This window comes from Stenella coeruleoalba, assembly GCF_951394435.1.
Source record: "Stenella coeruleoalba genome assembly, chromosome: 2".
In the NCBI taxonomy this organism is placed as follows: Eukaryota; Metazoa; Chordata; class Mammalia; order Artiodactyla; family Delphinidae; genus Stenella; species Stenella coeruleoalba.
The window spans coordinates 90,300,695-90,318,201 of record NC_137147.1 but is presented as its reverse complement, the minus strand read 5'-3'; the positions used below and the strand labels follow the sequence as shown (position 1 = coordinate 90,318,201).

The 17,507-nt window shown below is 46.3% G+C and overlaps 1 protein-coding gene and 1 pseudogene across 9 annotated transcripts in view; one reads left to right on the top strand and one right to left on the bottom strand.

Annotated features, from left to right (window-relative positions):
- The first annotated feature begins 1,211 nt into the window (after nt 1–1,211).
- Nucleotides 1,212–17,507, top strand: part of LOC307181968 (uncharacterized protein) — a 192,283-nt gene continuing 175,987 nt past the window's right edge. For 7 of the 8 annotated variants that reach the window (XR_013827087.1, XR_013827088.1, XM_079912959.1 and 4 more), the window contains exons 1-2: nt 1,212–1,346; nt 13,779–13,942. The gene's annotated coding sequence lies outside the window, so the exon portion shown is untranslated. Of the gene's footprint in view, nt 1,347–12,477; nt 12,623–13,778; nt 13,943–17,507 lie in introns of those variants that run through there. The other variant, XR_013827089.1, reaches the window with a different exon arrangement.
- On the bottom strand, nt 1,260–3,708 carry LOC307182352 (ubiquitin-conjugating enzyme E2 R1-like; annotated as a pseudogene). The gene is made up of 2 exons: nt 3,659–3,708; nt 1,260–2,219 (listed from the first exon to the last, which is right to left on the bottom strand). The product of its transcript is annotated as a ubiquitin-conjugating enzyme E2 R1-like (transcript).

Genomic DNA, 17,507 nt, shown 5'->3' with positions numbered 1-17,507 from the left:
AATATTGATAAGTTTGACTCTAAAGATCAAACATTTCTGCAAGGTAGGAAACTCTACAAATCAAGTCAAAATACAAGTCATAAACAGGGAAAAATATTTGTAACAAACTTGTCAGAAGAAGGGCTAAATTTGTTAAAATATGAACTCCTACAAATCTATAAGAAAAAGATCAACACTCTAATAAAAAAACTGGCAAACAACATGAACAAATCTATCACAAAAGGAAATACAAATGGTGCTAAGATAGTTGAAAAGATACCTAGGTTCCCACACAATAAACAAATATAAGCAAAAACTATATTTTTCACTTAATATCCAAAGTTCCTTAAAATGTATTTTTGACAACCTATTTTTGACAAGGTTGTAGGAAAACAGACATCTGTACATTTTTGAGGTATGTAAATTGATACAACCTCTAAAGAGGGCAATCTCAGAATATTTATCAACATTTAAAATGTGCATATCCTTGCACACATCAACTCCATGTTTAGGAATTTCTCCTACAATTACATTTAAGCTTGTGGCTGGGGAAATATATAAGTATATTCACTGCAGCACTGAGCATAATAGCGTATTTTACCATCTCAAAAAAGAAGAAAAAATAGTAAAGCATGGAGCCTGCCATGTTTACCGTCTACTTTAATCCCGTCATTGTTTTCCATCAGCTATTGAGATTCTTGTGATCTGGCTCCAGCCTACCTGTGCTCTTTTGTATCTTGCTTCTCCCTACATCCCTTACACTGGGCCAAATGAGCAAGCACGTTGTTTGCCCTGCACACTCCCATCTCCGTACCTCTCTTTGGGCTGATCCTGTTTTCTGTTGCCTGACATGCAGTTCCCAGCCTCTCCTATCTTCCTCATCTATGTGAATCCTAATTATCCTTTATAACCTCACTCACGTGCTACCTTTTCCTGAAGATGTCCTTGGACCTTGGATCCTCTACAATGCCCTATCCTTAGTTGAAAATTTCTACCTGCTCTTTTTAATTTATTTGGCTTCTCATAAAATCGCTTTCGATTCCAAACAAACCAAAGCAGAGAGAAGAGGTGACCCCAAGTTAATCCGTCCACTCGCGAGCTGGGTCCCCAAGTCTCCAGCTCCAGCCAGCTGGAGCTGCAGACAGGGCTGGGGTCCGTGGCCCCCAGGCACCGCCTCCACCCCGCGCCTGCGCACAGCACGCTAGCGGCCCGCAGGATGCGACAGCGGGCGGGGCGGGGCCTCGCTCCAAAGCAGAGGAAACCCAGGGCGGGACCTGGGGACCGGCCCAGGGCCGGCAGCGCACGCCTACCCGAGGTAGTCGAGGCGGCAGAGGCGCCCGAGAGTCCATACGGTCCGGCCGACTGAGGTAAAATTTGTAAGCTTGTTGGTGGGGATGCGCTGTCGGGACTCCTCGTGGGCCGAGTCGTCCTCGTCGTCCCCGCCCCAGCTGCGGGCCTCGGCCTGGGCCTCGCCGCCCTGTAGTCGTGCTGGTAGAAGAGGTCCGAGCCCTGGTCGGACACCGGGCCTGGGTCTTCCCGCAGCACTGGGCCAGTGCGGTGGGACCTTCCCGCCGTCCCGCTCCGCGTCCGCCTTGGTCCCCAGGACCTGCCTCCGGTTCACGTCCGCGTGCTCCCGGTCCTCCCTTCGCTCTCTTCCTGCTTCGTGTGTATCACGGAAGCGTCCACGTTGGCAGGTGGAAACAGTGTTGGGTTCGCTGAGGAGGGAGGTGATGCTCAGGAGATGGTCCTATGTTCTGGGTGGGTTCTGCCGCTCTGAGGGCAGCTCCCCGCTCAGGGGGTAGGAGGTAGTCGAGCGGGGGATGGAGGGTGGAGATGCATACGTCCGCAGCCTCGTAGACGTTGGGGCCCCGCATCTTGGTCAGGAACAGAAAGGCCGGCGGGAAGTAAGGGTAGTCGATGGCTATCTTGAGACACGCCTTCAAGTAGCTGCCCTCGGAGTAGGTGTTGGGGGGCCCTAAGATGGCCGCCTCCCATTTCAGGTCACCCTTGTCCACCAGGGTCATCCGAAGCCCTCCACCGGCTCGCCCAGCAGCAGCACCTGGGGCGAGCTGGGCGGCAGCGGCTGGGGGTAGGGGCCGCCTTCCTCCTCCGTGCCCCTGGGTGCTCCCTTGCTCTGACTTTTGACATGTGACCCTTTTGTCACAGCAAGTTGGGACCGGCTCTGGAACGGGAATGACAGTGATATTTTGATGTCCTCCCTTTGATGCGACTGTTTTAATCTGGGGATATGTTGATACAACCTATGTAAGACAATTAATGTACATCCTCCCCCCAAATGAAAATATCTTCTGTTTCTGATTATATAACATGCATGTACAGTTGACCCTTGAACAACGTGGGTTTGAACTGCGTGGTCCACTTATACATGGATTTCTTTTTCAGTAGCAACTACTACAGTACCACAGGAGTTGCAGTTGGTTGAATCTGAGAATTCGGAACCAGGCATAGAGAGGAACCCCGGATAATGGCGGAGCCACATAGACAGAGTGCCCTACTGGGTTCTCTGCGCAGCGGGTCGGCACCCTTAACCCCCCAAATTGTTCAAGGGTCAACTGTACTTAGAAATGTGGAAAACCTTAGGACTCACTCCCGTGTGTGTGTGCTGTGCTCTGTGTATGTGTATAATGGAATAAAAGAAAAATAAATTTCCCGAAATAAATTACTGAGTCAAAGAATATACACGTTTAAAATGTTAACATGTGTTGCCAAACTGATCTCCAGAAAGATTCATGATTCATTCAACATTTATTGAGATCCTAGTGTGTGCCAAGTACTGTGTACTATTTAGGGTACAACGGTGAGCAACACCAGGTGTGGTCCCCACCAAGGGTGGTCCCTGCCCTTGTGGACTCTGTGTAAGTATTACTAGGAGAAGACACATATACTGTTAGAAAGTACAGTCACGTGAATTCCTTCTAGTTGGAGAGTTCAAGGATGACTTCCTGGGGGAAGTGACATTTCAGATAAGGCCTGAAGCTTAAGTAGGAGATAACTAGACTAATAGGGGAGATAAGAGCGTTTTGGCCTCAGCCTGTGCAAATGTGGCTGCTGGGGGAGTTGAAGAAGGCTTGTTTGGCTGGAGTGGAAAGAGAGGGGAATCACCGGGCAAAATGAGGCTGGAAAAATGGGTAGGGAGCATGCCACAGGTGGCTTCACAGGTCTTGTTAAAGATTTTATTGTTATTCCAACAGCAAGGAGAGATAAAAGCAATGACTGGGGATCCTGTGTGTTTTAAAAAGATAACTTTGGCTGAGTAGAAAGAACTGATGAACAGAGGCAAGAATGAACAGAGGTTGACAAGTTAGGGGGCTATTATGGTTGTCCAAGTGACAGGTGATAACACCTTAAACTAGTTTGAAGTATAGATAATAATAAGAAATCAAGGCAGAAATATAGGAAAATGGATGCATTTATGATTTTTACCAGTTAATACCACTATTAGACTGAATATCATTGATCATTTTTGTCTTTGCCAATCCAAGGGGTGTGTGTAGAGTATAAATTATATATATATAATATGGATTGTAGATACAATTTATAATATGGATTATGTATACAATTTTCCTTTGATTGGAAAGTAAGGTTGGACTTCTTTTCCTTTTTCATTGGCCATATTCATTTTTATTCATTTCTTCTTTTGAGTTATCTGAACATATACTTTTGTCCATTTTCTTCTTCTGTTCCAGGATCCAGTCCAGAATCCCACATTGCACTTAGTTATCATTTCCCCCTTGTTTCCTCTGGTCAGTGACAGTTTCTCAGGTGTATATTTTTATTAATCATTTGAATAAACCATTGTTACACTGATGCAGGGCAGAGCTTGGTAAGAATCTAAGTGCATAATCAAGGCAAACTTAAACCAACTTAAAAGAAAGAAGATGACAGTCTGTGATATATGTTGCAAATATTTTTCCAGTTTTTTTTAACTTGGTTTGTGTGTTTGTGTATATGTCTATGTGTGAAATCACAGTCAAATCAATCTTTTCCTTTATTATTTCTGCCTTTGGTATAATGCTTAAAAGTCCCTCCATCCCAACAGATAGAACTATTTCTGTGAGTTATCTTCTGTTACTTTTACAACCATACATTGTCAAGTTATATCAAATAAGATGCAAAACATACATCCTAACCCTCTTCCTTATTCTCTCCAGCCTCAATTTCACTAGATGGGGCAATAAAAATCAGTACTTAGGTGGCACTTATGATATAAAATCAGCAGTGTCAAAATGAAGATGTCATAATGTCTTGCTCTGCTCTGAATTTCTTTGTTGCACCTAACTTGGGTCCTGACCAAAGCCTTACCCGTGTCAATGCTATTCTGTAATTGTCTTACCAATCCTACCAGATGATGAGTTCCTTGAGGGCAGGAACCACGTTTGTCTCATTTTGTGTAATACATCTGTGACTGGGCCCTCCTCAGCGGACTCCGCCAACATAGCATTTTAGTGCATCTATTTCCATGAAGAAAACAGAAACTCAAAACAAATTGATGAAAATGTAGATTTTTCTCAACAGTTTTGTGAGGCATTTATTGGAAGTAAGAGTTCATCATAAATCATACAGCAGGACAATCAAATTTCTACACCAGGCAACATTTCTCTCCCCTTGCTCTGCAACTTCTCTCTAGTGAGAGTAAAAAGTCTAGTCAGTTGGGCTTCCCTGGTGGCGCAGTGGTTGAGAGTCCGCTTGCTGATGCAGGGGACGCGGGTTTGTGCCCCGGTCCGGGAAGATCCCACATGCCGTGGAGCGGCTGGGCCCGTGAGCCATGGCCGCTGAGCCTGCGCGTCTGGAGCCTGTGCTCTGCAACGGGAGAGGCCACAACAGTGAGAGGCCTGCGTACCGTAAAAAAAAAAAAGTCTAGTCAGCAAAATAAAGCTCTCCAAGTTAGCCTAATAAGCAGCACGTATTTTTCTTCAAACTTAGGGTTCATCTTATCACAACTGTGTCCCTTGATTTTTCTTTTTTTTAATCAGAAAACTTTGGGCATGACAGAGAGTCAGTCAGTGCTTGTGGGAATCAATGAATTGGGCCACATTGCTGCTCTGATAGTGGATTTATGCAGTGACTTCTAGGAGGTAAAAAAGACTATTTACTTTTCTAATTCTTCCTTGTTTTCATTTTATGGAGAGCATTAGGACTCTATTGGAAACCCACCATAATTTTACAGGCTACCAGGTGAAGTAAATTATAATAAGGCTCCATCTTAAATTCCCACAAAAGGGCTTAGTTACTGGAGCAGCATTTTCTTAAATGGGCCGTTAGCATGGACCCAGAGGACAGTGTTATGGAAAAACGAACAGATGGTCTGGATGAGCTGAGAATATGGATATCACCTGTCTATTCTGGGTGGCCAGCCAGAGGCAGATCCATCTGGAATAAAGCCTTTGGGCTAGAAGCCAACAGCCCCCAAATGGGACATTTTCTCTCTTCCCTGAAGAGAGAGAGGAGAGGAGTTGAGAGGCTAGAGCAACACTGGACAAAGTAGGTGTAAACAATCTTAGTCCTAAGGAGCAAGCCATGTGCACCCAGGTGAGCAAATGAGATTAGAGGTGGCTGGGAACGTAGCTGTTTAGCTTCACATCACCTGCTGCCTCACTCAGAGTTGGGTTAGGAGTGGAGCCATGGAACGTTTGAATATCAACTGAGCACCAGGGCACAAGGTAGGGTCCAGTTCAAGTTATTAGAAGGCTTGTGTCCTGGCACCTAAATTCTGGCCTAATGATGAGTGGGGTCAGTGCCCCTCTTTTCCTCCCCTCTTTAATTTCCTCATGGCTTCACCCTGCTTCCTGAGCCCTGCTCATCCTTAATTTACCTATAGCAAGTTCCCCTTATATGAACTGATCTCTTGGTGGTAATGTAACCTCTAGAAAAGTCATTGTGTCTCTCTTAGCCTCAGTTTTCTCATCTGGAAAATATAAGGAAAATAATGAAAGATAATGTGGGTAGAGCAACCAGTACAGTACTGGGCACCTAGTAGGTGCCCCTGTTGTTCGTCTTAGGAGAAGCTAAGGCTGCTTCCAGCTGTCAGGACACCTGAGGCTTCACCTTCTCTCAGGCCATTGGAGGGGGATGCCTTGAGCAGCAGGGACAGCAGGAGCCTCGCTTTTCCTGATTCTTTGCTGCATCAAAGTTCTCAGCACTTAGATTTCTTGCTTATTTTGATGCCCAGATGATGGCTCCCTGGTATCTCTTCGAATGCCTCAGCCCATGAGTTACAGCGTCTGCTGACCTCTCTGCAGGGTAGGACAATGGGCTAGCGACGGCTGCGGGAACCACGGTAAAGAGCCAGCAGAATCAAAGCTGCAACTGTGTTAATGACACTGTGGCGTTGGGGTAGCTGTCTTGAGGACTGTAAAAATAGGAAGAAAAGGAAGAAAAATCCAAGCCCCAAAACAAAGACAGATGTTGTGACTTAGGAAAAGAGCATAAGGGGATGACAGTTTAGAAATTTGTTTTCCTAACAGCAAGTAGGTACTTAATTGTGTTAAAATAAATCGAAAGACCTTCTATATTTACATCGAAATTAACCCAAAAAGGCAGATAAATGAAAATCTAGTTTTTTCTACTCCTCCCTTTCTCCTTTTCTTTCTTCATTTTCCTCTCTTCCTCCAATACAGTAAAACGTTCCTCCTCTTAATTATTCCACAGGGCTCAGGTAGGCTGGAATCAGTGCTATGGTAGATGTAATCCGTAAATGGGAATCTTGGAAATTTCACCTCCCCCCAACTTCTGCTCTAAGGGTACTTGAATCTGACTGAGGCAGAAACCTCTGTTAATATAAATGTGACTTAAGTGCGCTAAACTCACAGTTAGAAGCCCATTCTGGGGACAAGTTGGGTTTAAAATCCAGTCTCTGCTCCCCTTGCCAAGATTCTGCCTGCCCAGAGAGGGTGAATTGCTGAGGCCTTGGTAATGGGCCTGAACAAAGGCCCTCCTGGAATTGGGGCAGAGATGAAGAAAAAGGGAGACATCTTTGAGAGACTGGGACCCGAAAGCCCTGTGATGTGACTATGCTTGCAGAATGGTCACGAGTGCCCAAAAGACAAGAGAAGTCTGCAGTAGGCAATACAGTCTAGGAGAGTAGAGAGGAGGCTGAGAGTCTAGTGGGGAGAGGAATCCAGGGAGAAGTCTTCAGGAGGCTGGGGAGGAGCCCTTCTCTGAACGTCAGGGTGACTTGGAGCACAGCCTGTCCTCAATGCAATGATAAGTCGCAGAGAAGCCAGACGGGGAGGATGGCGCATCCCACCAGCCTCACAGTGATGACAGATGTTATGTTTTGGCTGGGGTGGAGTGGAGGGCCAGGCTCTGGGGCTGGGGGCAGGGAACAGGTGGAAAGAGGGTGGGGATAATAGTAGAACACGAGAATGAAACAGCCTCCAAGCCTGTGCTTTTAGGTCCTGGATAGCTGTGATTTATCTACTTTTATGTAGTTGAATAGAGTTTGTCCTTTAGAGAGTCTACACCCTGTAGTAAAGTGGATTTGCTTTGTGCCTCACTGAGCCTGACTGTCTGGCCTCCGGTTGTACTGCAAGGTCCCAGGGTGGAGAGATGCTGAAGAGAAGTGATGGGGAAAGTGGAAGGCCCAAGGTGGTGTTCAAAATAAGAAAGACCTTCTACTTGGAATACCCTAGAGCTGCTTTGTCTTAGAGGGTGAGATGGATTATGAGCTGCAAGGCTAGGGCAGGAAACATGAAAAAAAAACTTTTTTTAAGTGACAGCAGAGAGCGAGGCTGCAAAGAGATGGGTGAGTCCTAGACTGACTTATGCGTCTTCAAAAGGGGAGTAACTGCGTTCCTGGATGTCCAAAGAGAAGGTTGGGGGCAAAGTAAAAAAGAAAGAAAGAAAGAAAATAAACTACTTCCCCAAATACATTCAGATGTGTAGGACCTGGGAAAAGTGGGAGAGATTCTGTTTGGAGAATCCAGGGCAGCAGATGGGTACCTTAGAGTGAGAATACCATGGAGATGAGGTTTTTGATGTGGGAGTGGGAAGGAACATTGTCTGTAACATTGTCTGTACTCAGAGCTTGGCCAGAAAAGCATTGCTTTAGTCACGTGGGACACAAGGAGCAGCCAGCGAAGTAGGGTCGCTCTACAAACTGACCTCCACACCTGGCTGAGCCAAGCATGATGTGGGACTTGGTGAAACCCCTGTGTGGCTGTCAGTCCAGAGCCTGCACCCTGGACTCTCCCAACATGTGCTAAGGAGATTTTCGCGTGAGCTGTGTGATCTGAGGGCCCACGTGGGGCTTAAATTATCTGAGAAGGATGTGGAGCTGGACGGGAATCCTGTTTTACCACCTGGTTTCGAAGCTGAGGAAGACAAGGGGAAAGATGCAAGGAGTTCTGTCATGGAGTGAAAACACACTGGGTTGGATGGATGAGTTAGATGGTGGCTATAGCCCTTCCACAGGCAGCTGATCTTGTTTACTGAATGGGCCCCTTGGTTTTGAAGCCTCTTTTCAGTTCTCTGAGACTGAGGCAGACCTCACCCTCACTCTCCTTTACTTAATACCCTCAGCCCGGTCTTCACGAAGTACCAGAGGCTTGTCCGTATTAATGTCATCCCAACAGAGGCGCCCCAGTCACCCTGCACGGAAAGCCAGTCTCCAGACTTCGGGGCCTGATGCGCCAACCCTGTGTGTCGGCCCTACACGCCACAGAATGCCCCTTTGTCATGGCCACTGCTATCAATGTTAGCACACACTACCCAGAGTCATTTTCTTATTTAGCAGATGAGAAGTTCAGAGTTCAGGAAAGGTAAGTGGCCTGCCCAAGGTCATAGAGCTGGGGGTCAAACCAGACTGTGTTTTTCCTACTCTACCTTATTCTCCCCAATTAAGTCCTTCTCCACACTCACTGCTGAAGTTGTTCTCATTTCCTCAGACTCCCCAATTGTCATTTCACAAAACAGCATTCTGTTCCTCGTAGCTAACTCTAATACCTCCACAGAAATAGTGGTCACTGGAACAGACACACTCACAGAAACCCAGCCTTGGAAAACATCGTCAAATTCAGATTTAGGCCAGAAAAGAAAATCAGACTAAATTATATTCTTATGTTTCTTTAATCCTACCATAAAGCCAAAAACCTCTAATGAACCAGAAAATCTCTCCACAAAAATCGTTAAGTTAAAAATAAACTTTAAAAATTGAATGGCAGTCAACAAGAATAATAGAAAATGTAAAACCTTCAGACCACAGCAGTAATTATCTTATTGATTTGAAGGCTAAATGGGAAGAAAGGGAACTTGGGGATAGGCCATGACTAATGATTGTTGCCCTTTGGCTGGAAACTTCGAGGCATGATGGGTGATTAAGTTTTAGGATCCCAGGTGGAGGCTACTCTCTCCCCACCTCCACCATGAAGAAGTTTATTCAACAGACTGGACCCCAAAGCAGTTTTGCCAGCAGTTCTAATGCGGCCATACAATCAACTAACAGTTCTTTGTAAACTGTGATAGGCATTACAAAGGCAGGTGGTACCTTATAAGGTCCTGTAGTACCTTGGATCTGGACCACTGTTATATCCTCAGAGGGCCTGGACTTCTTAAACATTTGTTGAACAAATGAGTCAAATAGTCTACAGATAATACCTTTCTGATATTACTCCTTCTGATTATATGCAAAGATTTGGATGTGGGGTGGGGACAGGGAAGATACTCATTTACCATCTATTTGCAACCTAAAAACTGCCCTGATCAACGACTGTGGGTTCTTACCCTGCTTGGAAGGATCCTATAGAAAAGGAGTCCTTTTCCTGAGAAGGAGGTTGGAGAAGATGGCATTGCCAAGATTCTAGAATATGTGGACTCATCAGGGTTCTCCTCGTGACACCACCTTGCTCATTGCCACCCTCCTCTGTAGCCTGGCTGGGCTCTCTCAGGACGTTCATTTCAGCCCCTGGAAACTCCAACATCACTTGATTTCTATGATCCAGTCCTTGGAGTTTTCCTTTCCAAAACATAAATAAATCCACAGAAAGTACACTGAAGAAGTTTTTTAGGTTTCTCTTGAGGATCAACTCCATTCACTCATGTATTCAGTAGATATTATTGATGACTTACCAGGTGCCAGGCCCACTGCTATTACTGAAGATCCAGCCCTGAACATTACAGACTAGTGCCTCTTCTTAGGGATCTTGAATGTTAGTGACTGGGAGAAGGGCCCCAGTGAAGTGGGCTCTGCCGTGACTGGGCTTCAGCTGCCATCCCATCCCAGGGCAGGTTTTGCAATAGGAAAGGGAACAGTAGCATGTCTGCTAACTTTGGGTAAGTAACAGAGGTGACATCAACAACCTCACTCTCAGCAAATTTAGGCTAGTTCACCTTGTTTTTATATGGTCTTTAGGATTCTTTACATTCTGATTAGCCAGAGGACTGGGCTGCAGGTGCAGGTGGCCCTGTAGGGTAGAAGGAACTGCTCCCAGCCATGACTGCCTCCCAGCCTGTGCCTGCACTGCCCTTGCACCTTTTCCCTGTCTCTTGGTAGGAGCTGTGCAGCATAAGTTGAGTCTGATATTCATTGAAACTATTTGGGCTGAGACTAAGGGACAGCATTTGCTATCTTGTCCTCAAACTGCTCTGGTGTGAACCTTTTCTTCTCTCTGTGGAGCCGAGTAGTATAAAACCTGTTAAGCTCCAGGTCTCAGCTGTGCACTTGGGACTCTTAAGGACTCCTTCTAGAGTCATGGTAGAGCAAGGCTTTACTCTGCTCCAGGAGCTCTGGGAGGATGCTCGGCCTCATGGAGCAGTGAGCTCTTGCCACCCCTGCCTTGGGTTCCTGCAAAGAGCTTGTGGGGAAGGCGGGGCACACCCCGGCCCCGCCACCAAGGCTCCTTGCCTTCTTGGGCTGTAGGAATGTGTATAGTGAGGTACTACCCAACCCTCCAAAAAGCTCTGATGATAGGAGCTGACAAGTCAGTGTTTGGGTTTCCCTCAGGAGTCTGTGTGATGGAGTATTTCACCCAAACCCTGGGATGACTCCAGCCAAGTTGTCAGTTTCATTTTTGGGAGTCCTTGAACAGTTCTGACGTGGTCATCAGAGCTAGTTTGGGAAGGTAGCTCCACATCCTATCTGTTCCCAGGGAGCTTGAGTCATTTGTTCAAAGATTCGGGATCGTTTCCTCAATGGTTAAAATAAATTAACCACAGGCACTTCTTGAAGCTACCTAAATCCATTCTTGAACAAGGTGAGGTTATAAATACAGAAAATAATCAAAGTAAAGAACTGGTGGTTGGTGGTAGGGAACCACGGAGAGAATGAAAAATTTCCACAAGACGTGCCTTCGCCGTAACAAGAATTGACCTTGTAGGGCTCCGTCCATTTCACCCTGTTCTGTTGCCTGATGATGTACACAGCTCCTTCTCAATAGCTTGAATTCTGCCTTCCTCTTTCCATTTTCCCACCCCTCCCTTGAAGTGGGGAAGCAAACAACCAAAACACAAAAGGAACAATGCCCCAAACTACAAAATATTAATGGAATATTCACTCCAAATGAGATTTCATAGAGGCACTTCAAATGCAGCAAAGACCTAAGCACTAACATCAGTGTTCCTGTAAGCAGAAAATAAAATCTACAAATAAAGTTTCAGTGGAAGGTGTATCATTTTATTTCATTAATATTCATATTCCAAACTCATATACGCAATGACAGAGAATTTCATGAGATAACTTTGCTCCTAGGAAACAAACAACAGCCTCAGACCAGCCTAATAAACATTCAAAACATCATCCACACCAGGCACGGGTGTTCTCCAGTTGCCGCCTGTACTGATGTTTAGTGGGCTAGAGCTCTAAGCAGCATGATAACTGGTGCTCTGGTTTCGCATCCCACATGCTGCTGGAATGAGATGGGCTGATTTGTCCTGCCTCTTTGTTGGAGGGCACAGGGTCTCCAGGATCTTCCTAGTAATATATGTATTCTGGCTTTCCATATTTGTGGTCAGAATGACACTTCTCCCAGCCTCCCCTGACTGATCAAGGACAGGCTAACCCTGAAGAAAGGTGCTTGAGAGTCTCCTGGCCTCTGACTCACAGCCAAGCCCTGCTGAGGTCTTTAAGTCTGGACTCCAGTGACCTGCTTTTTGCAGGTGCAAGGTGGTGAGATAATGTACATACCACACCCAGAGCCAGGAGAGTTTGATTTTTAGACAAACTGACCTGGCCTTAGAGAGGATCTACTGGACTATAGGAAATGATGGTCTTTGCTGCTTATAAAGAAGGGATATACTCACTGCGTTATTCAACCTTCACAGTAGTGTTCCCGTTTTGCCCCTGAGGAATCCAGAAGTGACTTTTCCACTTTACAGGCTCTGAACACTGGGCTTTTGTTCCCAAGTTCAGTGTTGTTCTCCTCATGCCAAAGCTGCTCTAAAAATAAACTGAGGAGCATTATGAATTCCCAAGGGAATTTCGTCCACATTTAAATTCCTTACAGTCATGTGGGAAGGAAGGCCAACAGAAGAGAACATTCAGATTAGAGACACGGGGAAGGAACATGAGGGAAAACCAAGGATTTCAGCAGAATGCGTTTGAATGGGAAGGGATCCTAAAGACACTCCAGGGGGGGAGAACCACACAACTTGCCACCGAGAAAACTGGAGACGTGTCTGACCCTGATATGTAAGGTTTGGTTTGATCTCTAGATTCTGGTTGATTAATTCCCAGACTGTTTGCTGTCAGGTCTGCACAATTAATTGGCCTACGGAGATAGGGGACCTGTTTAGATGAACGTCGGAAAGAAAAAAATAGCACATTCTCTGGTGGAAGTGTCAGTTTTTCTTAGCTGACAGGCAGGGAAGGTAGGACAAAGAGGAAACGCCTGAGGGTTCCACCACATTCCACCTAACTGGACAGATCCCTCTGACTTCCGGAGCCTGGGTCCACTCACCTCTCCCCACTGGATTGGGTGAGAGGAAGGAGGAGGTGAACTGAGGTGAAGAGAGTGAGAGCACCATGAACCCAGAAGGCACTGCAAGGGGAGGGCATAACTTCCTTATAGGTCAGGGGACTCATCTTCACCCTCAAGGAGCAGAATAACAGAGTGCTTCAGAGCACAGGCATCTGAGACAGATTTTCTGGGGTCACATCTGATGGTGCTGCTCTAACTTGGGCAAGGGCCTTAACCTCTCTGTGCCTCGGTTTCCTTTCCTGTAAAATGGGAATAATAAAGCTGATGTGCACGTGATCAAATGAGTAACCTTTGTTTACAGCAGTGCTTGGCACACAGTGTCATAGTTATTATTATGATTACAGCTACTGCTGTATTTTCTGTGACAGCCTCCAACCAGATTTCATTTATCCAGACTCTTCCGTTTCAATAGCTCCTCGCTGTTTATGGTTCCTGGACCCAACTGCCAATCTACAGAATCAGAATCTCAGTGGTAGGAGACTAGGAATCTGTATTTTAATCAATGTCCCAGGCAAGTCTGGAAAATACTGGTCTGCTGAGCAAATTCCTCATCTGGGCCCTGGAACCAATTTCGGATCAAGCTTCCATCACTTAGGCCCACCTTGCCTCTCCTCAGCTACTCTGCCCACTGGCTGTCTTCCTCTGGGACCATGAAGCGTTCTATTCTCTCATCCTCGTGTGAGGAATTGCTCTTCTCCTCCAGGTACACATGGACGTTCCTGCATCCTGGCTGTGCTCAGCTATCCCCACTGCCTGAAAAACTCCCATTGCCACTCCTGTTGCCAAGCCTTCCCCAGTTGTCACTTCCCAGTGTAGGATGTCACTTTAAGCATTTTTTCTTCTCTGCCTCTTCCCCTGGTCCAGCAGAAGTCCTCATGCAGCAGAGCCAGCGGTGGTTGTCTCCTCCAGAGACCTGTCTCCCAGCTCATCTACAATCCCTTCTACGCTGGAAATTGGATCATGAGAAGCTAAGGAGCCGTGATCCTGTGTTACCAGCTGCTGGCTCTTCACCCGGTGATGGTGGGGTGCAGGTGAGATTATCTTCTTCTCTCAGGAGTCAGATCCTGCACTTATTCTTACACTCGCTGGTACTGGGCCTGCATCACATGGCAAACCCTTGGTCCCTCCACACCCTGTTTAAGCCCTTTTCCTTGGGTTTGGCCCAGTTTCCCAGAACTGCTCTGTTGCCACTTTGTCCACCATCACTGCCCACAGAGGATGTGGGTGCCCTCGCCACTGCCCTTGCTCAGGGTTTGAAACAGCCCAATGTAACCACCACCTCGGTCTGGCCTGCCCTGACCTGGACAGCTGAGTGCAGCCCTCCTTTCCAGGCACTGTGGCCTCGTTGCCAGTGCGAGAGAATTCTGAGTCCTGGATTGTGATGCCCACCATGATAAGGAGGTCAGAGAGGAGGCTTGGGACTGCAGCCCAGCCCCAAATGCAGACCTCCCTGGAGATACAGGAGCTAGCCAAGGGGCAGCCGAGGGGCAGGCAGTCCTGGTGTTTCGGCCGCTGCCTGTGCCACTCTCTGGGGCTTACCACATGCTCTTTTAGGTCTGTGGTTTGACCTGCTTTGTTATCAGATCCTGTTCCCCTCCTCCCAGCCCTCCCTTTACTCTGTCCTCTGCCACAAAGGGGGTGAGAGTGGAGAACCTGGCAGTGGGGTGGGGAGAGATGCACTTTGGGGTGTGATCTTCAGTACCCCATCACGGTGCAGGGAAGCCCTCAAGGCTTGGAGCTGCAGCTGGGAAAGGTTCTCTATCTTCCCAGATTGTCATTTCTCTGAGGGCAGTGAGAAGGTGCGAGTGGTGGTGCTATGGCCCAGGACTTTTTTTTTTTTTTTTTGCGGTACGCAGGCCTCTCACTGTTGTGGCCTCTCCCATTGCGGAGCACAGGCTCCGGACGCGCAGGCTTAGCAGCCATGGCTCACGGGCCCAGCCGCTCCTTGGCATGTGGGATCTTCCTGGACCGGGGCACAACCTGTGTCCCCTGCATCAGCAGGCGGACTCTCAACCACTGCGCCACCAGGGAAGCCCTCCAGGACTATTTATTAACTCCTTTTTGTACAGATTCTATTCCTTCTCCAATAATCAAAGCTGACTGTTTGCAAGAACAGATACATGACTTACCCTTTAATTTATTCTTTCATTCAGCAGATCTTCACTGATAACTCACTGCCTGGGTCCTTGGGGTAGAGGTGTGGGAAGAAGGCTTGTGCAGTAGGTGAGACAAGCCTGTGGCTGACACAGTGCCTGGGGTTGAGTAGCCTCAGAGAATGGTGCTTAGATGGAATCAGGCAACCCTGATGAAGGTGCTATGAATAAAATATGAAAGGGTCAGAAGATCTTTCTCAGCTGCAGTGTCTGGGGGAGGTGTCAAGTTAGAAGTAGCACTTGGATTCGACTTGAAAGACAGTGGGTGTGTGTAACCAGACAGGTGAGGTGAGCACCCCAGGTGGAGGAATCAGCCTGAGGAGATGTATGGAGATTGAAAGGTTCTGGTATGCTTGGGAAGTGAAAAATGTTTAGCTTGGCAAAAAACCTCGGGTTTCTTAAGGGAAATAGCGAGTGAAAAGTCTAGAAAAGTTGACCAGATCAAGCCTATGGAAGACCTTAGAGCCAAGACTAGGGATTCTGTGACTTGATTTGGTCAGATATTCTCTCAGAGATAAAGGAATGACAGTGGCAACATAGGCTGTTCTCTCATAGATAAATGATTGACAGTGACAACAAATAAGGCTTTAAGAAGCCAAATCTTGCCTTCTAGACCAGGAAGACCATCAGCAAAACAGCTTGGGAGGAAAAGGGTGATGGCAATGTGAATAGAAAGGAAAAGAGATACTGAGAGTGGTCCTAAGGGAGACTGAGCAAGATTTGGGGGGGATCAAAGAGAGCTGAGGGACCAGGAAACCATGTGCTTCTATATGGATTCCAGTTGGCCAGAAAGCTTCTGAGATCAATATTCACAAACATTTTCTAGCGCTTACCATGTGTCTTGTGTGAGAATAAGCAATATAGGAACAATGAAGGTGAACAAAACATAGTCCTTATTCCAACTGGAAAGGGGACTTAGAGAAGAGGCCAGGTCAGCCTGTACTGTTCTCTTTGGACAGAGTCAGAGATGATCGAATGTTTTCTTTAGTATCTTCTGTGAAGTGTGGATGAGGGAAAAGGGATCCAGGTCCACTACTTTCCTATATAGTTCAGTGATTTTGTTTGGCTTTGTTTCATTCAGTAGCTCTTTCCTTTGACTCTAACATGGGATATGTGTTGAGTCACAATGTTGAGAACTCCCCTAGGGTCTCCTAGTTTTGGAGGATGATCAGAGGAGCACACACAGAACTACAGGGCTGGAGTGAGGAAGAAGACACAAGCGATTAGTATGGGATTGAAAGGCAGGTCTTATGCCTCAGTTAGGGAAAGGAGCTGGGGGGAATCTTTGTGGGAGAAATGACATTTAAGCCAGACTTAGGATGGCGTGGGAATTCAATAGGCAGACATAGGGGAAGTGAGAGTGGTTTTCCTGGTGAGAGACTCATGGAGAACAAGGGCAAGGAAACAGAGAACATGGGGCATGTTTGGGAAATGTCATATTGTCTTGTTCAAAAAGCTTATAGGCTGAGCATAGCTTTGTTTATACTAGGATTTTCTTTTGTTTTGTTCTGATAATGACATCAAGAATAACAATTGGAAATCCAGTTAAGTGGTTTAGAAGTTGTGGTTTAGTTGTTTCCAGTTATACAATGTGCTGGGCTTCTTGCTGCCCTAGAAGACATCCTTGTTTGTTAGCCAGCTGTCAAGAGTTCTTTGATTCGGTGATTTCTCCATTCCAGCCCGAAGGTATTTCTGTGGAGCTTTTATTTTTGGAATTAATGTATCTTTGAGAAGGAGACTCTGATTACTCACTATCCAAGGGGTGGAAATCATGCTGCTTTCAAGTCTGTTTAGTGTGGGTAACAGGACATATATGGAAATCACCAAGTTGCATAAACATATTCAGGGAAACTGAAATGCTCAAGGCCAGGACCAGGCTGAAATTGGTCTTTAATACTCTCTTATTTCATCATTCTGGATCTTCCTTCTGTCCCAGAGTTGTTGATTCATCAAAGAGCAACTAGAAATATTATGACAGCGGTATCTTTCTCATTCTAAGTAAGAGGACAAGAAGGACCACCCAAGGGTAAGAGGCATAATTAACCAACTTAATAATCAGCAACAAATTGTCAATAATTCTTAACTATGTTCTTTTGGTAACATTATGTGCTGGTATGACTAAAGTAAACACAAGAGTAGATTTTTTGTCTTTTTGGCAGGGCCTGGTAGGGGGATGGTGTTTGGAGTTGGGGAGTTGCTTGCCAAAACAGAAAGGATTCTAATAAATCCATTAGAACCAAATCCTAGACATGTCTTCAAGCATGAAAAATTGAACCTGGTACCTGATTGTATTGCTTTCCTAGGGAATGGAAAGCAATGCAATGTTTTGATGTACCCAAAACAACAGAAATTAATATTCTCACAGTTTTGGAGACCAAAAGTTTGAAATCAGGGTGTTTCCAGGGCTGCATTCCCTCTGAAGTCTCTCAGGGAGAGCCCTTCC